This window comes from Piliocolobus tephrosceles, chromosome 10, assembly GCF_002776525.5.
Source record: "Piliocolobus tephrosceles isolate RC106 chromosome 10, ASM277652v3, whole genome shotgun sequence".
Classification (NCBI taxonomy): Eukaryota; Metazoa; Chordata; class Mammalia; order Primates; family Cercopithecidae; genus Piliocolobus; species Piliocolobus tephrosceles.
In genome coordinates, this window is record NC_045443.1 from 47711548 (window position 1) to 47736786 (window position 25239).

The window sequence follows — 25239 nt, forward strand, 5'->3', positions numbered from 1 at the left end:
GACTGAGGCAGAAGAATCACTTGAACCTGGGAGGCGGAGGTTGCAGTGAGCCAAGATCATGCCACTGCACTCCAGCCCGGGCGACAAGAGTGAAATACTCTGTATAAATCAATCAATCAATCAATCAATCAATCAATCAATCAATCCACAGTTTAAAGAAGAGTAACAGATTGAACACTGGTAGGTCCATGATCTAGCTTGAGAGCTAAAAGCTTAAAACACCTCTGAAGGCCCTGTGGGCCTCTCCTATTACTCTTCCCTCACCCTTAGATGTAACTATCATCCTGAATTTTGTTAATTCTCTAGTTTTGCTTTGTAGTTTGTATAATCCTAAATAATGTGTTGTTTAGTTTTACAAGTTTCTGAATTTTCTGTGAGTGGAATCATGCTGTATGAATTCTTCTGATTTGTCTTTTCTGCATTGTTTATGAAATTCATTCTTGCTGATCCAAGTTACTGTAGTTATTTCTTCCCTCAGCTTCTATGGCATCCCATTACATGAATCCATCTCAATTTACTAATCCATTCAGCAGCTGGCAGGTAGTTTAGTTGTTTCTGTTTTTTTTTTTTTTTTTGCTATTGCAAATATCATAGCTATGAACATTTTTTGTTTGTTTTTTGAGATGGAGTTTTGCTCTATCACCTAGGCTGGAGTGCAGTGGGATCTCAGCTCACTGCATCCTCCACCTCCCAGGTTAAAGCAATTCTCTGCCTCACTCTCCCGAGTAGCTGGGATTGCAGGTGCCCACCACCATGCCCGGCTAATTTTTTATGTATTTTTAGTAGAGATGGGATTTCACCATCTTGGCCAGGCTGATCTTTTTTTTTTTTTTTTTTTTTTGAGACGGAGTCTTGCTCTGTCACCCAGGCTGGAGTGCAGTGGCTGGATCTCAGCTCACTGCAAGCTCCTTCTCTCGGGTTTATGCCATTCTCCTGCCTCAGCCTCCCGAGTAGCTGGGACTACAGGCGCCCGCAACCTCACCCGGCTAGTTTTTTGTATTTTTTAGTAGAGACGGGGTTTCACCGTGTTAGCCAGGATGGTCTCGATCTCCTGACCTTGTGATCCGCCCGTCTCGGCCTCCCAAAGTGCTGGGATTACAGGCTTGAGCCACCGCGCCCGGCCCCATGGCCAGGCTGATCTTGAACTCCTGACCTCGTGATCCACCTACCTCAGCCTCCCAAAGTGCTGGGATTACAGGCGTGAGCCACCACACCCAGCCAGCTATGAACGTTTTTATATGGTTTTTCATATTAAAAATATATTTACACCTTTAGTCATAGATTTTCAGATGCCTATATAGCAGTCTCAAATGAGGTAGAACAGAATCTCTGGATAGGACATTATGATTAAAAAATTATTTTGTAGACTTCTTTGTGTTTTCCATGGTTTCTCAGTGCACTTAGTTTTATATTTTAGAATTTAAAAAATCAGCTTATATTAACACTCTTTTCCTTTGAAGAATATAGAAAAAGGTAAGGGTCACATGAGATATTTGCATTCATGTAGAAAGAATCAGTGTAACTTGCATATGTTAACTACAATGTTTGGAAGCTTAATGATTTTGTAGAATCATTGACAAGGCCATATGTATCAAATAAGCCTATTTGTAAGTTCTTCCAGTCTTGAATTATAGTGTTCCTGTCAAGTTGATAACTTTTTAAACTTCTTCTATTTATTGTTTTTTAAATCTAATATCAGTCACTCAAATTTCCTTTGTCAGCATTACATAGGACAAAGGAGACCCATCAAAAACTTTTGGAATCCAAGGACAAATAACATTCTTTTTTTTTGTTTTAATCTATGGTCATCAACAACTTCTGTTGGGAGAACAGAGATAGATAGACTAAGAGAAACAGAGATAGAAAATGTTTAATCCTGTTTTGTGGCTTAACTGTAGCACTTCATATTCCCTTGAATTTTAGACTAGATTTCCTCCAAAATTCTGTAAACTTGGGGATATATATGATTGCCAGACGTCTGACACTTTTCTAGATTTGGGACTTTCTGGAATCTGATTTCTTCTGCTAACCTGTAATATATGAAAGAAAGTAACACACACATTATTAAGACAAACTAGAAAATATCCTAAAGAGGCTGGAGGCAGTGGCTCATGCCTGTAATCCCAGCCCTTTGGGTGGCCGAGGTGGGTGGATCACTTGAGGCCAGGAATTGGAGACCAGTCTGGCAAACATGGCAAAACCCAGTCTATACTAAAAATACAAAAATTAGCCATGTGTCATGATGTATGCCTGTAGTCCCAGCTATTTGGGGGGCTGAGGCACAAGAATTGCTTGAACCCGGGAGGTGAAAGTTGCAGTGAGCTGAGATTGCGCCACTGCACTCCAGCCTGGTTGATAGAGGCTCTGTCTCAAAACAAAAAAAAAGAAAGAAAATCTCAAAATCTCATAAATAGATGGGAAAAGGCTGCAGTTGTCTTGGAATTCATAAATGTATTCAAATTTTTTTTTTCATCTTTGTTGATGCATATTTCTGTAATAGTTTTTCCTCTCCTAATTTTCTCTCATAAAAGGAGAAGATTTGATATTCCTGAGTCATCACTCTCCTGAAATCTACTCAGTTTTACTCAGACCTGTGCTGTATAGAGTATTATGTTCATGCCCATGTCTGATGTGGAGGGAGAGACACAGACAGGAGAGTGGGTGACTGACTCAGATGTAAATGACCTTATTATACTTGAGCTACAACCACACCTAGAAACCTTGACAACAACAGGGCCTGTGTTTGATATACCTCACTTGTTAAATCCTGTCTGGATTTTGTATGTCATATGTGTATTCATCAGCAAAATTGAACAGGTGCTAGAACAATTGCAAAGCTTTAATCGGACTTATGATTACACAGTTTCTCGTTATGATTAAACTGTTTCTCGTTTTGGCCATACAAAGAATATGACACAATAACTAAAACAAATTTTTAGTTGTTTCTTGTGTTGTTTATTCTGTTCAGAGGTTTCCTTTCTTTTCCATTTTTATTTCTTTTTTTTTTTTTTTTTTTTTGAGGTGGAGTCTTGCTCTGTCGCCCGGACTGGAGTGCAGTGGCCAGATCTCAGCTCACTGCAAGCTCCGCCTCCCAGGTTTACGCCATTCTCCTGCCTCAGCCTCCCGAGTAGCTGAGACTACAGGCGGCCGCCACCTCGCCCAGCTAGTTTTTGTATTTTTAGTAGAGACGGGGTTTCACCGTGTTAGCCAGGATGGTCTCGATCTCCTGACCTCGTGATCCGCCCGTCTCAGCCTCCCAAAGTGCTGGGATTACAGGCTTGAGCCACCGTGTCCGGCCTTCTTTTTCATTTTTATTTCTTAGACAGGGTCTCATGGTGTTGCCCAGGCTGGAGTGCAGTGGCATGCTCTTGGCTCACTGCAACCTCCGCTTCCCGACCTCAAGCCATCCTCCCACCTCAGCCTCCTAAGTAGCTGGGACTACAGGTGTGTGCCACCATGCCTGACTAATTTGTTTTTTGGTCTCTTTTTGTAGAGATGGGGCTTCACCAAGTTGCCCAGGCTGGTGTCAAACTCCTGGGCTCAAGCGATTCACTCACCTCAGCTTCCCAAAGTGATGGGATTATAGGCATGAGCCACCGTGCATGTCCCAGAGGTGTCAATGCTACGTATACATCCTCCACCAAGATAGAGTCATGGGTAAATTAATTAAGGTTAAGAGACAATTTCAATGTCTTATGCCAAGCTGTTAATTTTTTCACCTTATTTATTTATTTATTTATTTAGAGACGGAGTCTTGCTCTGTCTCCCAGGCTGGAGTGCAGTGGCGCGATCTTGGCTCACTGCGAGCTCCGCCTCCCGGGTTCATGCCATTCTCCTGCCTCAGCCTCCCAAGTAGCTGGGACTACAGGCGCCCGCCACCACGCCTGGCTAATTTTTTTGTACTTTTTTCGTAGAGATGGGGTTTCACCGTGTTAGCCAGGATGGTCTCGATCTCCTGACCTCGTGATCTGCCCGCCTTGGCCTCCCAAAGTGCTGGGATTACAGGCTTGAGCCACTATGCCTGGCCCCTTTTTTATTTATTTTTGAGACAGAGTCTCGCTCTGTCACCTAGGCTGGAGTGCAGTGGTGCGTTCTTGGCTCATCGCAACCTCTGCCCCCCAGGTTCAAGTGATTCTCCTGCCTCAGCCTCCCAAGTAGCTGGGATTACAGCCACCCGCCATCACGCCAGCTAATTTTTGTAGTTTTGGTAGAGATGGGGATTCGTCATATTGGCCAGGCTGTTCTCGAACTCCTGACCTTAGGTGATCCACCCGCCTCGGCCTCTCAAAGTGCTGAGATTACAAGCGTGAGCCACCACTCTCAACCTGTTAATGTTTCAAAAATAGCTTTTCCCTCAGTATAAAAATAGCACATGTTGGACCAGTCATGGTGGCTCACACCTGTAATCCCAGCACTTTGGGAGGATCATGTGAGGCCAGGAGTTCAAGACCAGCCTGGCCAATATGAATGAAACTCTATCTCTACTGAAAATACAAACATTAGTTGGGTGTAGTGGCACATGTCTGTAGTCCTAGCTACTCAGGAGGCTGAGGCAGGAGAATCGCTTGAGCCTGGGAGGCAGAGGTTGCAGTGAGTTGAGATCATGCCAGTGAATTCTAGCCTGGGTGACAGAGTGAGACTCAGCCTCAAAAAAAAAGAAGGCTGGGCATGGTGGCTCACGTTTGTAATCCCAGCACTTTGGGAGGAGGAGGCTGGCGGATTATGAGGTCAGCAGATCGATACCATCCTGGCTGACATGGTACCCCATCTCTATGAAAATACAAAAAATTAGCCAGGCATGGTGTTTTGTGCCTGTAGTCCCAGCAGCTCAGGAGGCTGAGGCAGGGGAATCGCTTGAACCTGGGAGGCAGAGATTGCAGTGAGATCACGCCACTGCACTCCAGCCTGGCGACAGAGTGAGACTCTGTCTCAATAAAAAAAAAAAAAAAAAAGGAAATTAAAGAAGAAAATGACTATTTCCTTAATCCCAACACCAAAGTATAAACACTAATAGTATTTAAGTAAATTCCCTTCCAGTCACTTTTCTATTTAGATATTCAGTCACTAGGGCTGGAGTGCAGTGGTACCACTATCTCAGCTCACTGCAATCTCCGCTTCCTGGGTTCAAGCGATTCTTCTGCGTCAGCCTCCTTAATAGCTGGCATTACAGGTGCCCGCCACTACGGCCAACTAATTTTTTGTAGTTTTAGTACAGACAGGGTTTCACCATGGTGGCCAGGCTGGTCTCAAACTCCTGACCTTGTGATTCACCTGCCTTGGCCTCCCAAAGTGTTGGGATCACAGGCGTGAGCCACCGTGCCTGGCCTCAAATAACGTTCTTTTTCTTTTTTTTTTTTTTTGGAGACGGAGTCTGTCACCCAGGCTGGAGTGCAGTGGTGTGCTGTCAGCTTACTGCAGCCTCTGCCTTCCTGTTTCAAGCAATTCTCCTGCCTCAGCCTCCTGAGTAGTTGGGACTACAGGCGTGTGCCACCACGCCTGGCTAATTTTTTGTATTGTTAGTAGAGAAGGGGTTCCACCGTGTTAGCCAGGCTGATCTGAACTCCTGACCTCGTGATCTGCCCGCATTGGCCTCCCAAAGTGCTGGGATTACAGGCGTGAGCCACCGCTCCTGACTGGATAACTTTCTTAAAAGCTGGATTAGTGCCAGGTGTGGTTTCTCATGACTGTAGCATTAGCACTTTGAGAGGCCAAGATGGAGGATCACTTGAGCCCAGGAGTTCAAGACCAGCCTGGGCAACATGGCGAGATGTTGCCTCTACGAAACATTTTTTTAAAAAGTTAACCAGGTGTATTGGCACATGCCTGTAGTCCCACGCACCTGGGAGGCTGAGGTAGGAAGATCGCTTGAACCTAGGAGGTTGAGGCTGTGGTGACCTGTGATCTCACCATAGCACTCCAGCTTTGGTGACAGAGTGAGACCTTGTCCCCCCTCGAAAAAACACCCTGATTATCACTAAATTCATTTCTTTTTTTTTTTTTTTTTTTGAGACGGAGTCTGGCTCTGTCGCCCGGGCTGGAGTGCAGTGGCTGGATCTCAGCTCACTGCAAGCTCCGCCTCCCGGGTTCACGCCATTCTCCTGCCTCAGCCTTCTGAGTAGCTGGGACTACAGGCACCCGCCACCTTGCCTGGCTAGTTTTTTTTTGTATTTTTTAGTAGAGACGGGGTTTCACCGTGTTAGCCAGGATGGTCTCGATCTCCTGACCTCGTGATCCGCCCGTCTCGGCCTCCCAAAGTGCTGGGATTACAGGCTTGAGCCACCGCGCCCGGCCACTAAATTCATTTCTATTAAAAAAAAGATTATCACTAAATTCATTTCTATCAACTTAAAAAATCTGTTTTGAACACTTGCTATTTCATTATCATTTAAAAACATGACTAATGTTCCATTGGATATACCATAATATTTGAATGCTCACCTATGGTTGGTTGAATGTTCACCAACTGAAAGATGGCTTTCAGTTTCTCTATAATAAACATTTTAAGTATAACTTACAAAAGTCTAAACAAGAAATGTGTAGCTTAGTGAATTTATAGTGAATTTTTACAAAGTGAACACACCTGTGAAACTACCATCCGGTTTAAGAAAGAGAATGTTGTCAACATCCAGAAATCATGCTCATTCCTAATTATTATCTCCCTCAAAGTTAACTGCAGTTCTCACTTCCATCATCATTGATTGGTTTGCCTGTTTTTGAATTCCATGTAAATGGAGTCATATGTGTGTTCTCTTTCTTGTCTGGCTTCTGTTGTTTAACATTGTAGCTATGAGTTTCATCTGTGTTGTTACTTATAACAATAGCTAATTCTTTTTCATTTTGCACAGTATTTAATTGTATGACTGTACCACATTTATTCATTCTATTGTTGGTGAGCATTTGATTTGTTTCCAGTTTTGGCTTTTGTGAATGTTTTGTATGTGTTTTGTGGTGCCCATATTTTAGTTGCCATTACCAGTAGTGGAATTGTTTTGTCTTAGGGTATGCGTATGTTCAGCTTCAGTAGTATTACCAGTTTTCCAAAGTGTTTATACCAATTTACAGCCCTTTTGGCAATGTATGAGAGTTCCATTTCTTCCTCTGCTTACCAATACTTGCTTGCTTGCTCCCTCTCTCCCTCCCTCCCTCCTTCTTTCCTTTCTTCCCTTCCTTCCCTTCCCTCCCTTCCCCTTCCCCTTCCCCTTCCCTCACAGCTCACTACAGCCTTGACTTCTTGGGCTTAAGTGATCATCTCACCCCAGCATTCTGAGTAGCTGGGACTACAGGCTTGTGCCACCATGCCTGGCTAATTAAAAAAAATTTCTTTTTTTTTTTTTACAGATGTTGGCCAGGCTGGTCTTGAACTCCTGTGCTCAAGATAACATTTTGGGCCAGGCATGGTCACTCACGCCTGTAATCCCAGCACTTTGGGAGGCCAGGGTGGGTGGATCACAGGTCAGGAGATCGAGACCATCCTGGCTAACATGGTGGAACCCTGTCTCTACTAAAAATACAAAAAAGTAGCTGGGTGTGGTGACTCACGCCTGTAGTCCCAGCTACTTGGGAGGCTGAGGCAGGAGAATCACTTGAACCCAGGAGGCGGAGGTTGCAGTGAGCCAAGATCGCGCCACTGTACTCCAGCCTGGGCGACAGAGTAAGACTCCATCTCTAAACAAAACAAACCAACAAACAACAACAACAAAACATTTTGAGTTCCTGCCTTGGCCTCTCAGAGTGTTGGGATTACAGGCATGAGCCACTGTGTCCAGCCAGTTTTCTTACTTTTAACCATTGTGGTAGATACATAGTGTTTCTTAGTGGTTTTAATTTGCATTTCCTTGATGCCTAATGATATTGAGCACCTTTCCATATGTTTACTGGCTTTGGGATATTCCCTTTTGTGAAGTAACTGTTCCAGTGTTTTGGCAGTTTTAAAGTTGTGTTTGTCTTTTTCTTATTGATTCATAGATGTTCTTTATATATTCTAGATATGAGTTCTTTGGTTGTATGCATTGCAGATGTCTTCTCTCTGTGTCTTGAAATTTTACTTTCAGTGGGGTCTCTTGATCACATAGTAAATGTTTAGGAGTTGACGGTGCTATTTTGGTAAAAATGGGCACACATCATATCTCCCTATGGGTTGCTTACTTGGAGGCCAGATAATAAGAGCAGACGTTCTGTTGTAGTTAGTTTTGCCTCCCCAGCAGTGCCAGCTGTCTTACAAATAAATATGGGCCCTAATTGCATGGGGAACAAGCTGCGTGTATAGGTGGATCAATTCCCATAATTCATCTCTAGAGATAAATTCATCTCTAATCCTGGAGACTACTAAAAGCACAATCCCTGAAGATATTGACTTACTAGAGTCATGTTTGTGTACACAGTATAGAACATACAAGTTAATGCTTAAATTGTGTACTGGTTTAGGATCTCAATATGTTTTAATCTATCCATTTAAAAAGTAGGGATTATTTAAACAAATTAAATTGACTTCCATTTTCTACAGAGGTAGAATAAAATTTAAGAGAACTGCAAGCCAAAAGTCAAAAATAAAGATACTAAGGGCAAAGGATAGAAAAGTAGTATCAGTCAGTGGTTAAGAGCTTGGGCTCTAGAGTTAAGTTAAAATTCTAGCTCTTATTTACAAGTTTAGCAATTTGGGTATGTTATTTAGTCTTCTTAAGCTTTAGTTTCCTCATCTTTGAAATTTGGATAATAGTGAACCCACTTCATAAGGTTTTTATGAGGATTAAATGAGATAATTCATGGTGGCTGGCCCATAATTAGAGCTCACTAAGTGTTTACTGTTATTGAGAAGTAAAGAATAAAAAAGTTAGATGAAAAACAATTACTATTATTTGTTTGAGGCAGGGTCTCTCACCCAGGCTGAGTACAGTAGCATGATCACGGCTCACTGCAGCCTTGACCTCCCAGGCTCAAGCGATCCTCCTGCCTGAGCCTCCCAAGGCTATACCATGGTGCTGCATGCACGCACCACCATGCCCAGCTAATTTTATAAAAAACATTTATTTATTTGTAAGAACAAGGAGAATTTACATATGTTTTTGAGAAAGCAGCTTTTTTTTTTTTTTTTTTTTTAGATGGAGTCTTGCTCTGTTGTCGAGGCTGGAGTGCAGTGGCGTAATCTTGGCTCACTGCAACCTCTGCCTCCCGGGTTCAAGTGATTCTCATGCCTCAGCCTCCCAAGTAGTTGGGATTACAGGTGCCCGCCACTAGGCCTAGCTGATGTTTTTTTGTATTTTTAGTAGAGATGGGGTTTCACCATGTTGGCCAGTCTGGTCTGAAGCTTCTGACCTCAGGTGATCAAACCGCCTCAGCCTCCCAAAGTGCTGGGACAACAGGCGTGAGCCACCGCACCCAACCTATAAAGTTTTCTTTTTCTTTCTTTCTTTCTTTTTTTTTAGGTTAAAGTTTTCTTAAGGCCATACTTCTTCATGCCTTTTAAGCCAGTGCTCTTTCCATTAACCACCCCATCCTAAGGGATTGATATGAAACCCCAGGACACTGCCTTTGCCTCCTGAGTTAGTATTCAATAAGAATAAACAGGACCAAGTCAGAGGTCAGTTATCAGGATACTGTATGAAAACAGTTTCTATGAAGGAGCAAGGGAGATAGGAAGTAGACCAGGAAGTAAATTGGGAGGGTCATAGCCGGAAAAGCTGCTAAGTTAGACATCAGACTGGAAGGACTGGAGTAGGTAGGAGGCAGGAGAGGCAAAGATAGAGACCAGGAAGGGGACAAGGTACAGCATGTCACAAACTGGTTTGAATCAGATCTCACAGAGTTCCTCTAGCAACAGTTTCCCTTGAAGCACAGTTTGATGTGTCTTGCTCGGCTGGGGGTGGTTTCTCAAGTGAAACACCAGACTGAACAGAAGGGCCCAGAACCAAGAATGCCTAATTAATATTCTCAAGTCCATGCACAGTGCTAGACACATAGTAAATACTCAATTTTCTTTTTTGACGTAAGAGTCTTGCTCTGTCGCCCAGGCTGGAGAGCAGTGGCGCAATCTCGGCTCACTGCAACCTTCATCTCCCAGGTTCAAGCGATTCTCCTGTCTCAGCCTCCTGAGTAGCTGGGATTACAGGCGCCCACCACCATGTCTGGCTAATTTTCTTGGATTTTTAATAGAGACAGGGTTTCACCGTGTTGGCCAGGCTGGTCTGGAACTCCTGATCTCAGATGATCCACTCCCCTCAGCTTCCCAAACTGCTGGGATTATAGGTGGGAGCCACCGAGCCCGGCAAAAATAATGCTTTTTTTGAGTCAGTGATGAATTTATTTCTAATCTTTTGGAGTTGTTGACATCAAAGAGGTGCTGAGAACACTAACTGTGATAGGTATATTTTATGACTAAGAATGGTTTTTACTTTATAAAAATTGTTACATTTTAAATGATTATAGAAATGCCTGCATTACAGCCTTGATTTTAGGCCAGTAAAACCTAAAATGTTTCATATCTGGCACTGAAAAAAAAAGTGTTGTTGATCCCTGTACTTACCATACAAGTGTATGTAATCTTCTATATGTCTCTCAGACTGAGCTTTTTATTTATCTTTAATTATTATTTTTTTTTAGAGACAGGATCTTGCCCCGTTCCCCAGGCTGGAGTTCAGTGGTGCAGTCATAGCTTATTGCGGCCTCGTAATCCTGGGCTCAAGCAACCCTCCCCGTGTAACTGGGACTACAGGCACATGCCTTCTTGGCTGGTAATTTTAAAAATATTTTTAGAACTGGGGGTCTTGTACTTCTGGACTCAAGTGCTGGGATTACAAACGTGAACTACTGTCCCTGGCTCTAGACTGAGCTTTTTATGGACAAGGACTGAATCTTACTTATATGACTGTTCCTATTGTCTAGGTGAATATTCAGTATGTGGTAGTAATTTAATGAATGGGTTTTGAATGAATGATGTGACTCAGTGGTATTTTAAAATTATAGTTAGATTACTTTTGTAATACTTTCTGCGTTTTTGCTTTATATCATGAGTTCCGTTATAAGTAAGAATTATGTAGATTTGAGACTCTTTTATTCAGTGAAATAGACTTATAGAATGTACTTATGGAATGCCTTTTTAACAGAGAAAAATCAACAGTGCAGATAAAATCAGATTTTTTATTTTTTTTGGAGGCGTACTTTTTTTTTTTTTTTTTTTTTAATGACACTATCTGAGCTCACCTCCTGCCTCTGACTCCCAAGTAGCTGGGATTACAGGCATGTGCCACCATGCCCAGCTAGTTTTTTGTATTTTTAGTAGAGGTGGGGTTTCACCATGTTGGCCAGGCTGGTCTCGAACTCCTGACCTCAAGTAATCCACCTGCCGTGGCCTCCCAAAGTTCTGGGATTATACACGTGAGTCACCGTGCCTGGCCTAAAATAAGATTTATTGAGGACTTGTGTATAGCATGGTAGAAATAAAAGCAGAATTCCTTCTCTCTCTCTGTTTTTTTGGGAGACTGAGTCTCGCTCTGTTGCCCAGGCTGGAGTGCAGTGGCACGATCTTGGCTCACTGCAAGCTCTGCCTCCAGGGTTCAGGCCATTCTCCTGCCTCAGCCTCCTGAGTAGCTGGTAACAGGCGCCTGCTACCACGCCCGGCTAATTTTTTTTTTTTTGCATTTTTTTTTTTTAGTAGAGACGGGGTTTCACTGTTTTAGCCAGGATGGTCTCCATCTCCTGACCTCAAGATCTGCCTGCCTCGGCCTCCCAAAGTGTTGGGATTAGAGGCGTGAGCCACTGCACCTGGCCAGAATTCCTTCTCTTGAGTTTACTGTTCTTTCCTTGGAAATGAGTACAACTGAATATAGCAGGTGGCGGTTTCTGTCAACTTTGTTTCCACTCAGCACTGATTGCATTATCTTGTTCTAATCCCTGCCAACCAGACGTACTTCCTTCTTCACATAAGATGGAGACATCTTATTGTATATGCACACATGTGCAAATATGCAAAAGTATAGCAAGAGGTGGTCCTGCTTTTCAGAAATATCGTTAGTATCAAGTGAAAGGCAGCATGGTTTACTTCAGGTACAGCATATAGTTTTAGATGCTTATTCCTCCCTGTTGGTGGGAGTTCCGTGTTGTGAAAAATTCTTTTTTAAAAAAATTTCAACTTTTATTTTAGGTTCAGGGGGTACATGTAAATGTTTGTTACATGAGTTGTGAAGAATTCTGAGGCAAACCTGAGATCAGTGATTCAGAAGTCCTGTCACTGAATACTAATTGTTGCAGGAGTGACATATGTCCCACATATTTACCTTCTGTCAGTGAGGTGGAGTGAAGAACCTGACCAATGTACTTTTTCTAGCACTTATTTTTGGGCAAGTTATTTTGTTCTCTGGGCCTCTCAGTGTCCTTATCTGTAAAATAGGAGGTCACATTCTTGCTAGGATTAAATACATTAATGCATGCAAAGTATTTCCTGATTGCCTTGCAGATAATAGGTGCCCAATAAATGTTAGTTCTCTCTCTTTTTTTTTTTTTGTATGGGAGAGGAGGGACGAGGAGGGAGTGGGCTGTTCTTAAATAGGAATATTTTTAAAACTTATTATGAACATATCACAGCCCCATGTCTCACTTTTCAGGGCCAATGTAGGAGGCAGTAAAGAAAGAAAAATAAATGAGACATCTCTTGTGAAGTTATAAGTGATTTTATGTATAAATAATTTAGAAACACATTACTTATAATACAAAACAATTAAAAAATATACCACTCTCTGTTTGGCTGTATTTACTACTTTTCTGAAACTGCTTACTCGGAGGTTTGGTCTACCTTACCTCCTTATTTTTATTCCCTTCTTTTTTTTTTTTTTTTTTTTGAGATAGAGTTTTGCTCTTTTTGCCCAGGCTGGAGTGCAGTGGCGCAATCTTGGCTCACCACAACCTCCACCTCCCGGATTCAAGCGATCCTTCTGACTCAGCCTCCCGAGTAGCTGGGATTACAGGCGTATGCCACCACCCTAGCTAATTTTTTGTATTTTTAGTAGAGACAGAGTATCTCCATGTTGGTCAGGCTGGTCTTGAACTCCTGACCTCAGGTGATTCACCCGCCTCGGCCTCCCTTCTTTTTTGACCTTTATGGTACTATTAACCACCAACTTTGGTGAAATCCTTTCTTTCCTTGGCTTCAGTGAAAACATCACTTTCTAAACAATGCATTTCCTTTTCTGCTGAACAGGGGCCCTTTTTATAGAGGCAATAAACTTGTATGTTTAACTTTGATGATTGATTATTGATTCAGTTGGTAATACAAATTAAAGTTTGGCTTAAAACAGTGAAATATTTCTGGGAAGTAACTGAATGATAACTGGACAACACTAGAGTACTTTGAAAATACTTAGTGGAAATATTCATTGATATCATCTTTTTCTGGAAGCTAATTTAACAGTAACTCAAAGCAGGGTTAATTTTGTGTAACCTGGCACCCAACAATTGTGTGTCTAGGAATCTGTCCCTCAAAACAATAGGATGAATGGTAAAAACATATGTAGAGAGATGTTAATCAAAGCATTATTTGTAAGAACAAAAAATGGAAACAACTTAAACACTTGTCAATAGAAAAATAGTGAAATTGTGATTTATTCTTACTATTCATCCGTTTAAAAAGTGAGCTAGAATGTGTGGGGGCAGAGTGTATAAGAGAAATCTCTGTACCTTCTGTTCAGTTTTGCTGTAAACCTAAAACTGCTAAAAAAAATAAGTCTACTAAAGGAGCTAGAGCTATAAATGTACTGAGCTAAAAAAAATCTGTAATATATTAAGTGAAAATAGGCTGTGACACTATGTATAGCATGATTTCATTTCTTTTCTAAAAAAGGGTGTGAGCTGGGTGTAGTGGCTCATGCCTGTAATTGCAGCACTTTGGAAGGCCGAGGCAGGAGGATTGCTTGAGGACAGGAGTTCAAGACCAGCTTGGGCAATGTAGTGAGACCCCATCTTTACAAAAAATACAAAAATTAGCCAGGGGTGGTTGTGCATGCCTGTAGTCCTAGCTACTTGGGAGGCTGCAATGGGAGGATTGTTTGAGCCCAGTAGTCCAAGGCTGCTGTGGGTTAGGACAGCACTCCTGCACTCCAGCCTGGGCAACAGAGCAAGACCCTGCCTTTTAAATAGTAAAAGTAAGTAAAATGTGTATATATTTTTATAAATAGGAAAAACGCATCGATTTTAGTGGCAATTTCATCTAGAATTGGGTTTAGAGGGGTTTAGAGTAAGGAGCTTTTACTTTTTACTAGGTATACTTCCAAAGAAAGTGATAATTATGAGTGATACTTTTTTGTGTATGCTTTTCTGATATTTTTCAAATAAAATGATCTTAAGAAAAAAACTAAAAATAATGGAGAGCAGGAAAAGGGAGTTAAGGATCCAGCTAGCTACTTTAACTTTTAACAACGATGTCCTTTAAAAATGTTTGTATTTGTATACATACTCTTGTATGTTGTGTATATGTGTATATATACACACACACACAAAATGCAGAGTAACTTGCAGTCAGTTAAGCTACAGAATGCATGGTATTGGCATGCATTTTTATTTTATTTATTTATTTATTTTTTAATTAATTTTTTTTTTTTGAGACCAAGTCTTGCTCTGTTGCCTAGGCTGGAGTGCAATGGCACAATCTCGGCTCACTGCAGCCTCTGCCTCCGGGGTTCAAGGGATTCTCCTGCCTCAGCCTCCCGAGTAGCTGGGACTACAGGCACCTGCCATTGTGACCGGCTAATTTTTGTATTTTTAGTAGGTTTCGTTTTGGCATGTTGGCCAGGCTGGTTTTGAACTCCTGACCTCAGGTAATTCCCCGCCTCAGCCTCCCAAAGTGCTGGGATTACAGGCATGAGCCACTGCCCCTGGCGTTGGCATGCATTTTTTTTTTTTTTTTTTGAGACGTAGTCTGGCTCTGTCGCCCAGGCTGGAGTGCAGTGGCCGGATCTCAGTTCACTGCAAGCTCCGCCTCCCGGGTTCAGGCCATTCTCCTGCCTCAGCCCCCTGAGTAGCTGGGACTACAGGTGCCCGCCACCTCGCCTGGCTAGTTTTTTGTATTTTTTTTTAGTAGAGACGGGGTTTCACCGTGTTAGCCAGGATGGTCTCGATCTCCTGACCCCGTGATTCGCCCGTCTCGGCCTCCCAAAGTGCTGGGATTACAGACTTGAGCCACCGCGCCCGGCCTGGCATGCATTTTTAAAGTATAAGACACTAAGAAGTGTTTTTCTACATATCACAAGGTACAGTTCTTAAGTTCTTTAAGAAGTGACAGGATTTGTTCAGAAAATGTGCAGTTTTCTAGTGTTGCAATAATGTGTGTTCAGGTTTCCTTAACACAGGTTATAGCTTATTCGTAACTCTGAGTTAAAGTTTAAATTTTATATAATGAGACACCCGTGTGACCTTTGAAACTAAGTCAAGAAAGTATTCTGGAGTAGTGAAACTCTGAGTACAGCTGCTTCGGTTTTGGACTGTCAATTGCAATTCTTCTACTGAGCAAGAGTCAGGGATGTAAGTGGGGGCTGGTTAAAAAAAAAAGGGGCCGGGCCTGGTGGCTCACGCCTGTAATCCCAGCACTTTGGGAGGCCGAGACGGGTGGATCACAAGGTCAAGAGATCAAGACCATCCTGGCTGGCCAATATGGTGAAACCCCGTCTCTACTAAAAATACAAAAACTAGCCGGGCGTGGTGGCCTGCGCCTGTAGTCCCAGCTACTCGGGAGGCTGAGGCAGGAGAATTGCTTCAACCCCGGAGGCAGAGGTTGCAGTGAGTCCAGATCGTGCCACTGTACTCCAGCCTGGTGACAGAGCAAGACTCCATCTAAAAACAAAAAAAAACACCATGTGGTTGTTCATGATTTCTGAATTTTATGGTTAATATGACATTGGTAGCCTGTTTAACTTCATTTTATCATCGCCACTTATAAATAGCTTAAGTCTGTGTGCACAAAATTATGTTTCATTCTGTTAAATTTTATGTTTTTTTTTCTTTTTTAGGTATAGAGATTTAAGTTCCTTATATAACTAAGGAAAAGTCCAATTCCAAATTTAACAATCAAGATACTTAGTTGTATGGAATTTGGAAGTTTTCTTGACCCTCTCTTCTGTGTCATTGACACTTTTCAGTTTTCTAGGAACTCTGGGCTTTGCAAGTTCTCTGATCCTTGAGCGTTCCTTCTTTAGCCAGCGGGATGGCAGCCATTTTGCCCTGCGTTATTGCCTTGTCCAGTGAAGGAAAATGAAACGCCTAGAAATTGTGAATTTTGCTTTTTGGACCTGATTAGTTTTGTATGTGATGGATAACGTTAAGTTTTTAAAATTCCCATGTGATTTCTTGGGTTTTAAATTCAGGGCTTACTTAGCAGTGTACTCGTGGGGCCAGCTGGAATTTTGAAAATTGAAGCTTCCTGCAGTTTTGTTGAATATTTTCGTCATTGATTTTTTTTTTCATTCATCTTTTTCATGAGGCTAGGACATTCACAAGTGAATTGAGAAATTGAACTACTCAGAATCTAACTATGAATGTTTGAGAGACACCCAGTCCAAAAGAATGATTAGACTCTAAGATATTCATAACCATTAGTTTATTAATAGCTCTATAAAGGTTTTCCATATTCTAGGGTCCTGAGGGGAATGGTCTGGATAACCTAACAGGCTTTTCCATCCCTCATGATTCATTTTACCCTATTGAAAATTATCTTAAACAGAAGGAAATGAATAGGCCTGGTAGAACCAGATTCTAAACAGTGTTGCTTCAGTGGGAAGGGAGTGGTTTGTTAGTCAGTGCTTGTGGAGGCTGTTACTCCAAAGGCAGCCTGCTTCTCTGAAGTTAGTCAACAGTACTGTAGCCCAGTGGCAGATGCTGCCAACATAAATCTTAAAGAGCTAGTAACGTGTTGCTCTTCTAGGAATTCCGTTCAGCTACAGATTTAAGGTTTATCAGTAGTATTTCCAGAGAGATGGTCCAGCACAGTGGCTCACATCTATAATCCCAGCACTTTGGGAGGTGGAAATGGGTGAATTGCTTGAGTCCAGGAGTTCAAGACCAGCCTGGGCAACATGGCAAAACCCTGTCTTTGCCTATAGTACCCCCAGCTACTTGAGAGGCTGAGGTGGAAGAATCACCTGAGCCCGGGGAGGTCAGGGCTGCAGTGTGCTGAAATTGCGCAACTGCACTCCAGCCTGGGCAATCACAGTGAGACCCTGTCTTTAAGGAAAAAAAAAAAAAAAGAAAGGAAGGAAGGAGGGAGGGAAAGAGGAAGGAAGGAAGGAAATGAAGTATTTTAAAGACCAGATTCTAGGCCGGGCGTGGTGGCTCATGTCTGTAATTCCAGCACTTTGGGAGGCCAGTGAGGGTGGATAACTTGAGGTCAGGAGTTTGAGACCAGCCTGGCCAACATGGCGAAACCCCGTCTCTACTAAAAATACAAAAATTAGCCAGGCATAGTGGCACATACCGGTAATCCCAGCTACTGGGGGGCTGAGGCAGGAGGATCGCTTGAACCTGGGAGGCGGAGGTTGAGGTGAGCCAAGATCATGCCACTGCACTCCAGCCTGGGCAACAGAGCGAGACTCCATCTCGTGGGGGGGGGAGGGAATTGTTTTTTTGTGTGTGTATGTGGTTTTTTTTGAGACAGAGTCTCACTTCGTTGCCTGGGCTGGTGTGCAGCGGCATGATCTTGGTGCACTGCAACCTGTGCCTCCCAGGTTTAAGCCATCCTCCAACCTCACCCTCACAAGTATCTGGGACTACAGTACATGCCACCACTCCCAGCTAGTTTTTGAATATTTTGGGGAAATAAGATTTTGCCATGTTGCCCCAGTTAGTCTCGAACTCCTGAGCTCAAGTGATCTGTCCGTCTTGGCCTCCCAGTCTTGGGATTACATGCGTGAGTCCCCATGCCTTGCCCAATGTCCTGCTTTTTTAAGGCTGAATAATACTCCATTGTATGTATATTTCATATTTTGTTTATTCATCTGTAGATGGACGTTTGAGTTGCTTCAGCGTCTTGGTGATTGGAATAGTACTGCTGTAAACATGGGTGTGCAGGTATTTCCTCAAGACCCTTTCAGTTCTTTTGGATGTATACCGAGAAGTGGCATTGTTGGATAATATGGTAGCTCTAGTTTTCATTTTTTGAGGAAGTTCCCTACTGTTTTTTATAGTGGCCGCACCATTTTACAATCCCACGAGCATGCACAAAGGCTCTCCATATCCTCATCAACACTTGTTATTTCTTTTTTTTTTTTTTTAAGGTTTTTTGGCTGTAAATTTATTCAATGCAAAATAATACTCTTCAGTTTTACGTGACCACATCCACGACCAAATCTGCCTCTAAACTGGAATTCGGTTGCTGACCCAGCCCCAGCCTCGGCTTTCTTGTTGGCACCAGGTGGCACAGCACTCTGTTTGTAGGTATCTCTGTCAGCTTCCCCTCTTGTGAGTCTCGCAGGTCGCTCACCCTCCAGACCTTTAGGCTGAGGCCTGCCAGTCTCTGGACGGCTACAGCGTAGGGTGGCAGGCACAATCTCCGGGGGCAGATGAAGGTAATCACGGAGATACTGGATACCCTCATTGGTAAGGTACCAGTAGAAATGTCTCCAGGCAAACTGTTCCTTCACGTAGCCTCGGGACTTGAGAGACTGCATGGCCTTCATGACATGAAGGATGGGCACATTCTTGTCTGCCAGCTCCGGGTGCTTAGGCATGTGGACATCCTTCTTGGCCACCATGACTCCCTCCTTAAAAAGGAGTTCGTAAATGGCAATCCGGTTCTTCTTAGGCATCAACATCTCGGCAGCTGCAGGGTCCGGGGCCGGGGCTGGAAAGGATCTTGTTGTTTTTTTAAATGGATATCCTAATGGTGTGAGGCGATGTCTCATTGTGGTTTTGATTTGCATTTCTCCGATGATGAATGATGTTGAGCATCATTTCATATGCTCATTGGCCATCTTGGGAGAAAAGTCTGTTCAGATACTTTGCCCGTTTTTTAATTGGGTTGATTTTTTTTTTTTAATTGTTGAGTTATAGGAATTCTTTTTATATTCTGGATGTTAACCCTTTATCAGGTACATTATTTGCAAATGTTTTCTCTCATTCTGTAAGTTAACTTTTCTCTCTGTTGATTGTGTCTTTGGATGCACAAAAGTTCTTAAGTTTGATATAATCCCATTTATCTTATTTTGCTTTTGTTTCCTTTCCTTTTGGTGTCATATCCAAGAAATACTTGCCAAATCCAGTATTATTAAGCTTTTCCTCCATGTTTTTTTCTAGTTTATAAAGTTCTTTTTAAAAAACGTTTAAAATTTTTAAAAATACACTTCTTACATTTAGGTCTTTAATCTATTTTGAGTTATTTTATTTATTTATTTATTTTCCCGGAGTCTTCAGTGGTGCAATCTTGGCTCACTGCAGCCTCTGCCTCCCAGGTTCAAGCCATCCTCCTGCCTCAGCCTCCCGAGTAGCTGAGACTACAGGTGCGTGCCACCATGCCCAGCTAATTTTATATTTTTAGTAGAGACGGAGTTTTGGCATGAACTCCTGACCTCAGGTGATCTGCTCACCTCGTCTTCCCAAAGTGCTGGGATTACAGGTGTGAGCCACTGCACCTGGCCTGAGTTGGTTTTCTTTTTCTTTTTTTTTTTTGAGACAGAGTCTCGCTCTGTCGCCCAGGCTGGAGTGCAGTGGCGTGATCTCAGCTCACTGCAGTCTCGATCTCCCGGGCTCAGGTGATCCTTTCACCTTAGCCTTTCAAGTAGCTGGGACTATAGCACGTGCCATCATGCCTGGCTAATTTTTTAAATTTTTTGTGGAAATGAGGTCTTGTTATGTTGCCCAGGCTGGTCTTGAACTCCTGGGCTCATTTGATCCTTCCACTCTGGCCTCCCAAAGTGTTGGGATTGCAGGTGTGAGCCTGTGTGCTTGGGCTGTTTTCCTTTTTTCTTAATTTTTTACTGAAATTTTATTTAATAGAATTTTATTTCTATTAAAGTTTTACACACATGTATTTTAAAGAGGCAAGTAATTTTATAAGCCGTCACCACAGATAGCAGTCTTCTGCTTACCTCTTCTACCCAATTTCCTCTTCCCCAAAGATAACCTCTTTTACTTCCTTGACTGATTCCATCTGGATTTACCTTCATACCTGTAAGCAACGTGCTTACATTTCTTCTTGATTTTCAGTACTTTTGCATCATTTACTGGCTTCCCACCTTAGCTACCCACCCAAACGTCCATACCACTTTCCCCTCCATATAGTTATAGCAAAATTTTGATTAAATATTAGATTGATATTTTTTATGTTATGACTAAGTAAATGCTGTTGATAGCTAAATCATGTGGCATACTTTTATTTTTTTCTTTACTGCTTAAATTTTGTTTTCTCTGTAATTGCAAGATGTTTTATTTGCTTATTTTCTATGTATTTGTCACGGGTATGTCTCTGTAAGTTGCATGAATCTCCCTCTGTATGATCGGTCACATCAGGTATTCTGTCAGTTTCATCTTGAATAAGTCCTTCCTGGAATCTTCTGAAATGCCTTGGTTTAGATGGATTGGTCACTGGGTGCATGGCATGGCAGTAGAATGGATCAACCCTCTCTAGTTTCTTAGGGATTTCCTTTACTTTGTGTATTGCATCCTGTATATTCTGGGTCTCATGTCTTTACCTTTTTGAGCTTCTTCACTTTGGTTGAGTACATCTCGAAAAGACATCTCCCCCCTTTTTTTTTTTTTTTTTTTTTTTTTGAGATGGAGTCTTGCTCTGTCGCCAGGCTGGAATGCAGTGGCGCCATCTAGACTCACTGCAACCTCTGCCTCTCAGGTTCAAGCGATTCCCTTGCCTCAGGCTCCTGAGTAGCTGGGATTACAGGCGTGCGCCAGCACGCCTGGCTAATTTTTTGTATTTTAGTAGAGACGGGGACTTCACTGTGTTGGCCAGGATGGTCTTTATCTCCTGACCTCGTGATCTGCCTGCCTCAACTTCCCAAAGTGCTGAGATTACAGGCGTGAGCCACTGCGCCCGACTGACATCTCCCATTTTTAATGTTTTTTTTTTGAATATTATATTCTTGCCCTCAACTCTGCCTGGTGTCCTCCATTCTAGAGACTATCTGTTTTGCCCTTCTAGAAAATAACTGCAGTCTTCTGTAGGGGGAGGAAAAGACATTCTCTTGGCTACCTGGAACAGGAAAGAGGATCTAGGAGTCTAACTTTTCTTAAACTTTTAGTTAATCTTCCTGTTTATAACGTTTTGCCCTCATTTCCAGAGGGAATTGGTTCTCCCCTTCCTATGTATTTTCATAGTGTAAGTCTCCTCCCCACCTTCCCACCCCTACCCTGTGTTTGCCACTTAGGATTCAGCTTTCTTGGCTCTGCTGAGGCATTTATTGCTTATCTACCTGCTTTCCAAATTTCAAATTTTGTTGCTGCTGTCACTTTGGTTCTTTTTTGTCCTTATGGTTAATGCTCATGTTTTCCTCCCTACTCATTCAGTGAGGTATGAGAAAGAACAGAGGCTGTGCACTCATTCTGCTATCTCTGACTGGAAGTTGCCCGAGCTGCCCTTTATCTCCTCTCTTCTCCCATGCTGTCTTTTAGTCACTTTTTATCTGCCTTTTATCTATTTGTCGCCTCTGACTTCTGACTTTTACCCTCATCTTGTTCCAAGCCCAGTCATCTTTAATACTTACTTTTTCCATCTCATTGGGCCTCTCACCTCTTGTTTCCTTTCACCCCACACTCATTTGGCACCTCATGTCCTCCTCTTACTTCTAGGGGCCTCCCTGAGCAGAGCAGCCTTTCTTTCCCTTTGCTGCTTGTCAGTTTCCCTTCTCTCCTGTGCTTCTCTGCTCCACTGATATACGAAACACACATATCAAAGGATAGCCTGGCTATGTTTGTGTAGCAGCTCAAGAAACTATTCTGAACAGCAGCAAAAACCACACACCAATCTTTAGAAATTAAATCTTTGTTGAATTAGCATGTCTTGACTGCTTCTCTTCTTGCTACGCATTTTCCTGTGTCATATGTCTGACTGACTCTTCATTGTTTTTTTTTTCCCCCAAGACGGAGTCTTTCTGTGTCACCCAGGCTGGAGTGCAGTGGCGCAATCTCAGCTCACTGTAACCTCCACCTTCCAGGTTCAAGCAATTCTCTTGCCTCAGCCTCCCAGCCACCTGGGATTACAGGTGCCTGCCACCACACCCGGCTAATTTTTGTATTTTTAGTAGAGACGGAGTTTTACCATGTTGGCCAGGCTGATCTCCAACTCCTGACCTCGTGATCCACCCACCTTGGCCTCCCAAAGTCCTGAGATTACAGGCGTGAGCCATCTAGCCCTGCCAACTCCTCATCTTTTTACTAACTATTCATCTATTGATACATCGTATTCCTTGTAGTGTTTTGCCACTATGAAGACAGGTATTTACTTTTTAAGTAAAATAAACATTACTAATAGTAAAACAGTCATTATACTGGGAGTTAGAAGGGCTGAATTTATTGGCTTAAATGACACTATGTATTATGAGCCTTTTTTTTTTTTTTTTGAGATGGGGTCTAGCCCTATCGCCCAGGCTGGAGTGCAGTGGCTCACTGCAGTCTCTGCCTCCTGGGTTCAAGCGATTCTCCTGCCTCAGCCTCTCCAGTAGCTGGGACTGCAGGCACATGCCACCATGCCTGGCTAATTTTTTTTTTTTTGAAATGGAGTTTTGCTCTTGTTGTCCATGCTGGAGTACAGTGGCACGATCTTGGCTCACCACAACCTCCACCTCCCAGGTTCAAGTGATTCTCCTGCCTCAGCCTCCTGAGTAGCTGGGATTACAGGCATGTGTCACCACGCCCAACAAATTTTTGTATTTTTAGTAGAGACAGGGTTTCTCCATGTTGGTCAGGCTGGTCTTGAATTCCTGACCTCAGGTGATCCACCTATCTCGGCCTCCCAAAGTGCTGGGATTACAGGCACGAGCCACCGCCTGGCCCATTTTTTTTGTGTTTTTAATGGAGACAGGATTTCACCATGTTGTCCATGCTGGTCTTGAACTCCTGACCTCAAATGATCTGCCTACCTCCGCTTCCCAAAGTGCTGGGATTACAGGCTTGAGCCACCTGGTTGGTATTGTGAGACTTTATGAATCACTGCGCCTTGATCCTTTATTTATAAAATGGATATAATAAGCTCTTTCTAATTTATAGGACTTGAAGAAGCAAATGGGAGAGGGTGAATGAAAGTAGGAAATGCTGAAATGATTTTTAAGTTGTGTGCCCCACCCATCTTGCCTTCCATAGATGGTCCAGGCTGCGGTGTGGGAGCTGCTCTCCTGTGTGTGGTGCATGGACCCAGGCAGGAGTGAGTAGATTCCTAGAGGACCTACTATGGCTTGGATGATCTCTCCACTTTGGGGTGGGCACCATCCCCTCCCTGTCTTCTTAGCTTGGCAGATATAAAGCATTGGCTGTATGTTCTTACTTTACACACTAATGTTCTCACAACAGTGGCAGGGCCTTCCTAGGCAGAGGACATCTACAAGGAGTGGGTGATGGTGGCTGCCACCTCCTGAACTGTGGCTAATAGGCTGCTGGGTGGGGGGATATTGCCTGAGGGGTCCGCTGGAGCCCATGGCAGGCAGAAGCCAACAAAAATTTATTACTGTTATTGTGACTACATCTGTGTGCACGAACCACTTAACTGTAGAGGAATTTTGGTTACATAAGCTTTATGGTGGCTTAGTAAATGGATTCTATAGTTCTTGTTGTTTCTCCCAGATTGAACTTGCCTTTCTGCCATATGATTGGCACTACTGATTGTTGAATCATTTCTTCCAGAACAAGGAAAAATGCCAGGTGTGGTGGCTCCCGCCTGTAATCTCAGCACTTTGGGAGGCTGAGGTGAGAGAATCGCTTGAGCCCAGGAGTTTGAGATCAGCCTATGTAACAGAGAGACCTCATCTCTATAAAAAACAAAAAACAAGGAAAATAGGTACATAAATGTTAGTGTTACAGATGGTAAAAGGTGAACAAACATCAGCACAATGCAATATACATTATCACAAGTTTTGGCTGAGCACAGTAGCTTAAGCCTGTGATCCCAGCACTTTGGGAGGCCAAGGTAGGAGGATCACTGGAGCCCAGGAGTTCGAGACCAGCTTGGGCAACATAGTGAGACCCCATTTCTACAAAAAATATTCACAAATTTCAAGATTTATGGAGTTTTATTATATGAATTAATCTAGTTCAGAAGCTTTTTAGATATGACATTGTTTTGATCAGTCTCCTGTACCCTTGGGGTAGCACAAGTCATAGGAAAAACAAAATAGGTCTAGATGCAGCAGTGCTGGTTGAAGATGTCTGGATGATTTAAGTTTCTGTGTTCCTGCCAGGGTTAATAATTGAGAGTCATATATAAGGGAACCTTAGGAACCCTTTAACACTGTTTACAGATGTGGAAACGGAGGTACTAAGAGGTGACTTAGTTTGCTTGAGGCCACATCGTTGGCAGCACTGTATTTCTGAACTTGTATTCTACCAACATCTCAAGTAGCAAAAAATGGAAATGAACAGTTGAGGGAGCTGTCAGTCAGAGATGGTGGAATGAATATCTCTAATAGCCTCTGTTTTTTCTCATACCTCATTAAATGACAGTAAGAAAAAGAAAGGCATTAACTCAGAAGAACAAAACAGAACTGCAGAAGAGAGAACAGCAACACAATTTTGAAACTGGAAAGCGGATAGATGAACGATCGCTGACTTAGTGGCAGTGGGGGAACAAGGCCGTTTACACTTTGAAAACCCAAGAGGCTCAGGAGTGGGTGCATCAGTTCCCTCTGCAAAAGTAGGTTGCAAAGAGAAGGATTCATTGAAAGTTTAAGAAAAGACTTCAGATCTTCGCTCTTCTGTGAAGCCAGGAGAATGTTCTTTCTTTACCATAGCAGAAGACTGGAGATTTATTTTCTAGAAGAGGAAAATAGAGAGTCTCCAGAATGGGGAACACCAGGTACGGTTGAGGGCAAGGAGAGCCTGCCGTCAAACTCTTCCAATTTGTATATAATTCTTTTCATACTCAGTAGTATGTTTCAAGGTGGATTCAGTTCTAAACTCAGAACATGGGTGATTAGGTGATCACCTCAATACTTCCCCAAGGGACAGACTTCTTATTAACTCCTCTCCACTGAGTACATCACTAAGGCCTTTGGGGAGCATTTTATTTTTCCTTTTCTTTCTTCTCCTGTAATTTAGTAGTTAATCTTCACA

At 42.7% G+C, this 25239-nt stretch overlaps 1 protein-coding gene and 1 pseudogene across 3 annotated transcripts in view; one reads left to right on the forward strand and one right to left on the reverse strand.

The window, feature by feature from the left end:
* Positions 1-25239, forward strand: part of DIP2B (disco interacting protein 2 homolog B) — a 260554-nt gene that overhangs the window by 36782 nt on the left and 198533 nt on the right. The window lies entirely within an intron of this gene.
* LOC111542065 lies at positions 18270-18819 on the reverse strand (annotated as a pseudogene). Its single transcript, XR_002731426.2, has one exon. The product of XR_002731426.2 is annotated as a 40S ribosomal protein S10 pseudogene (transcript).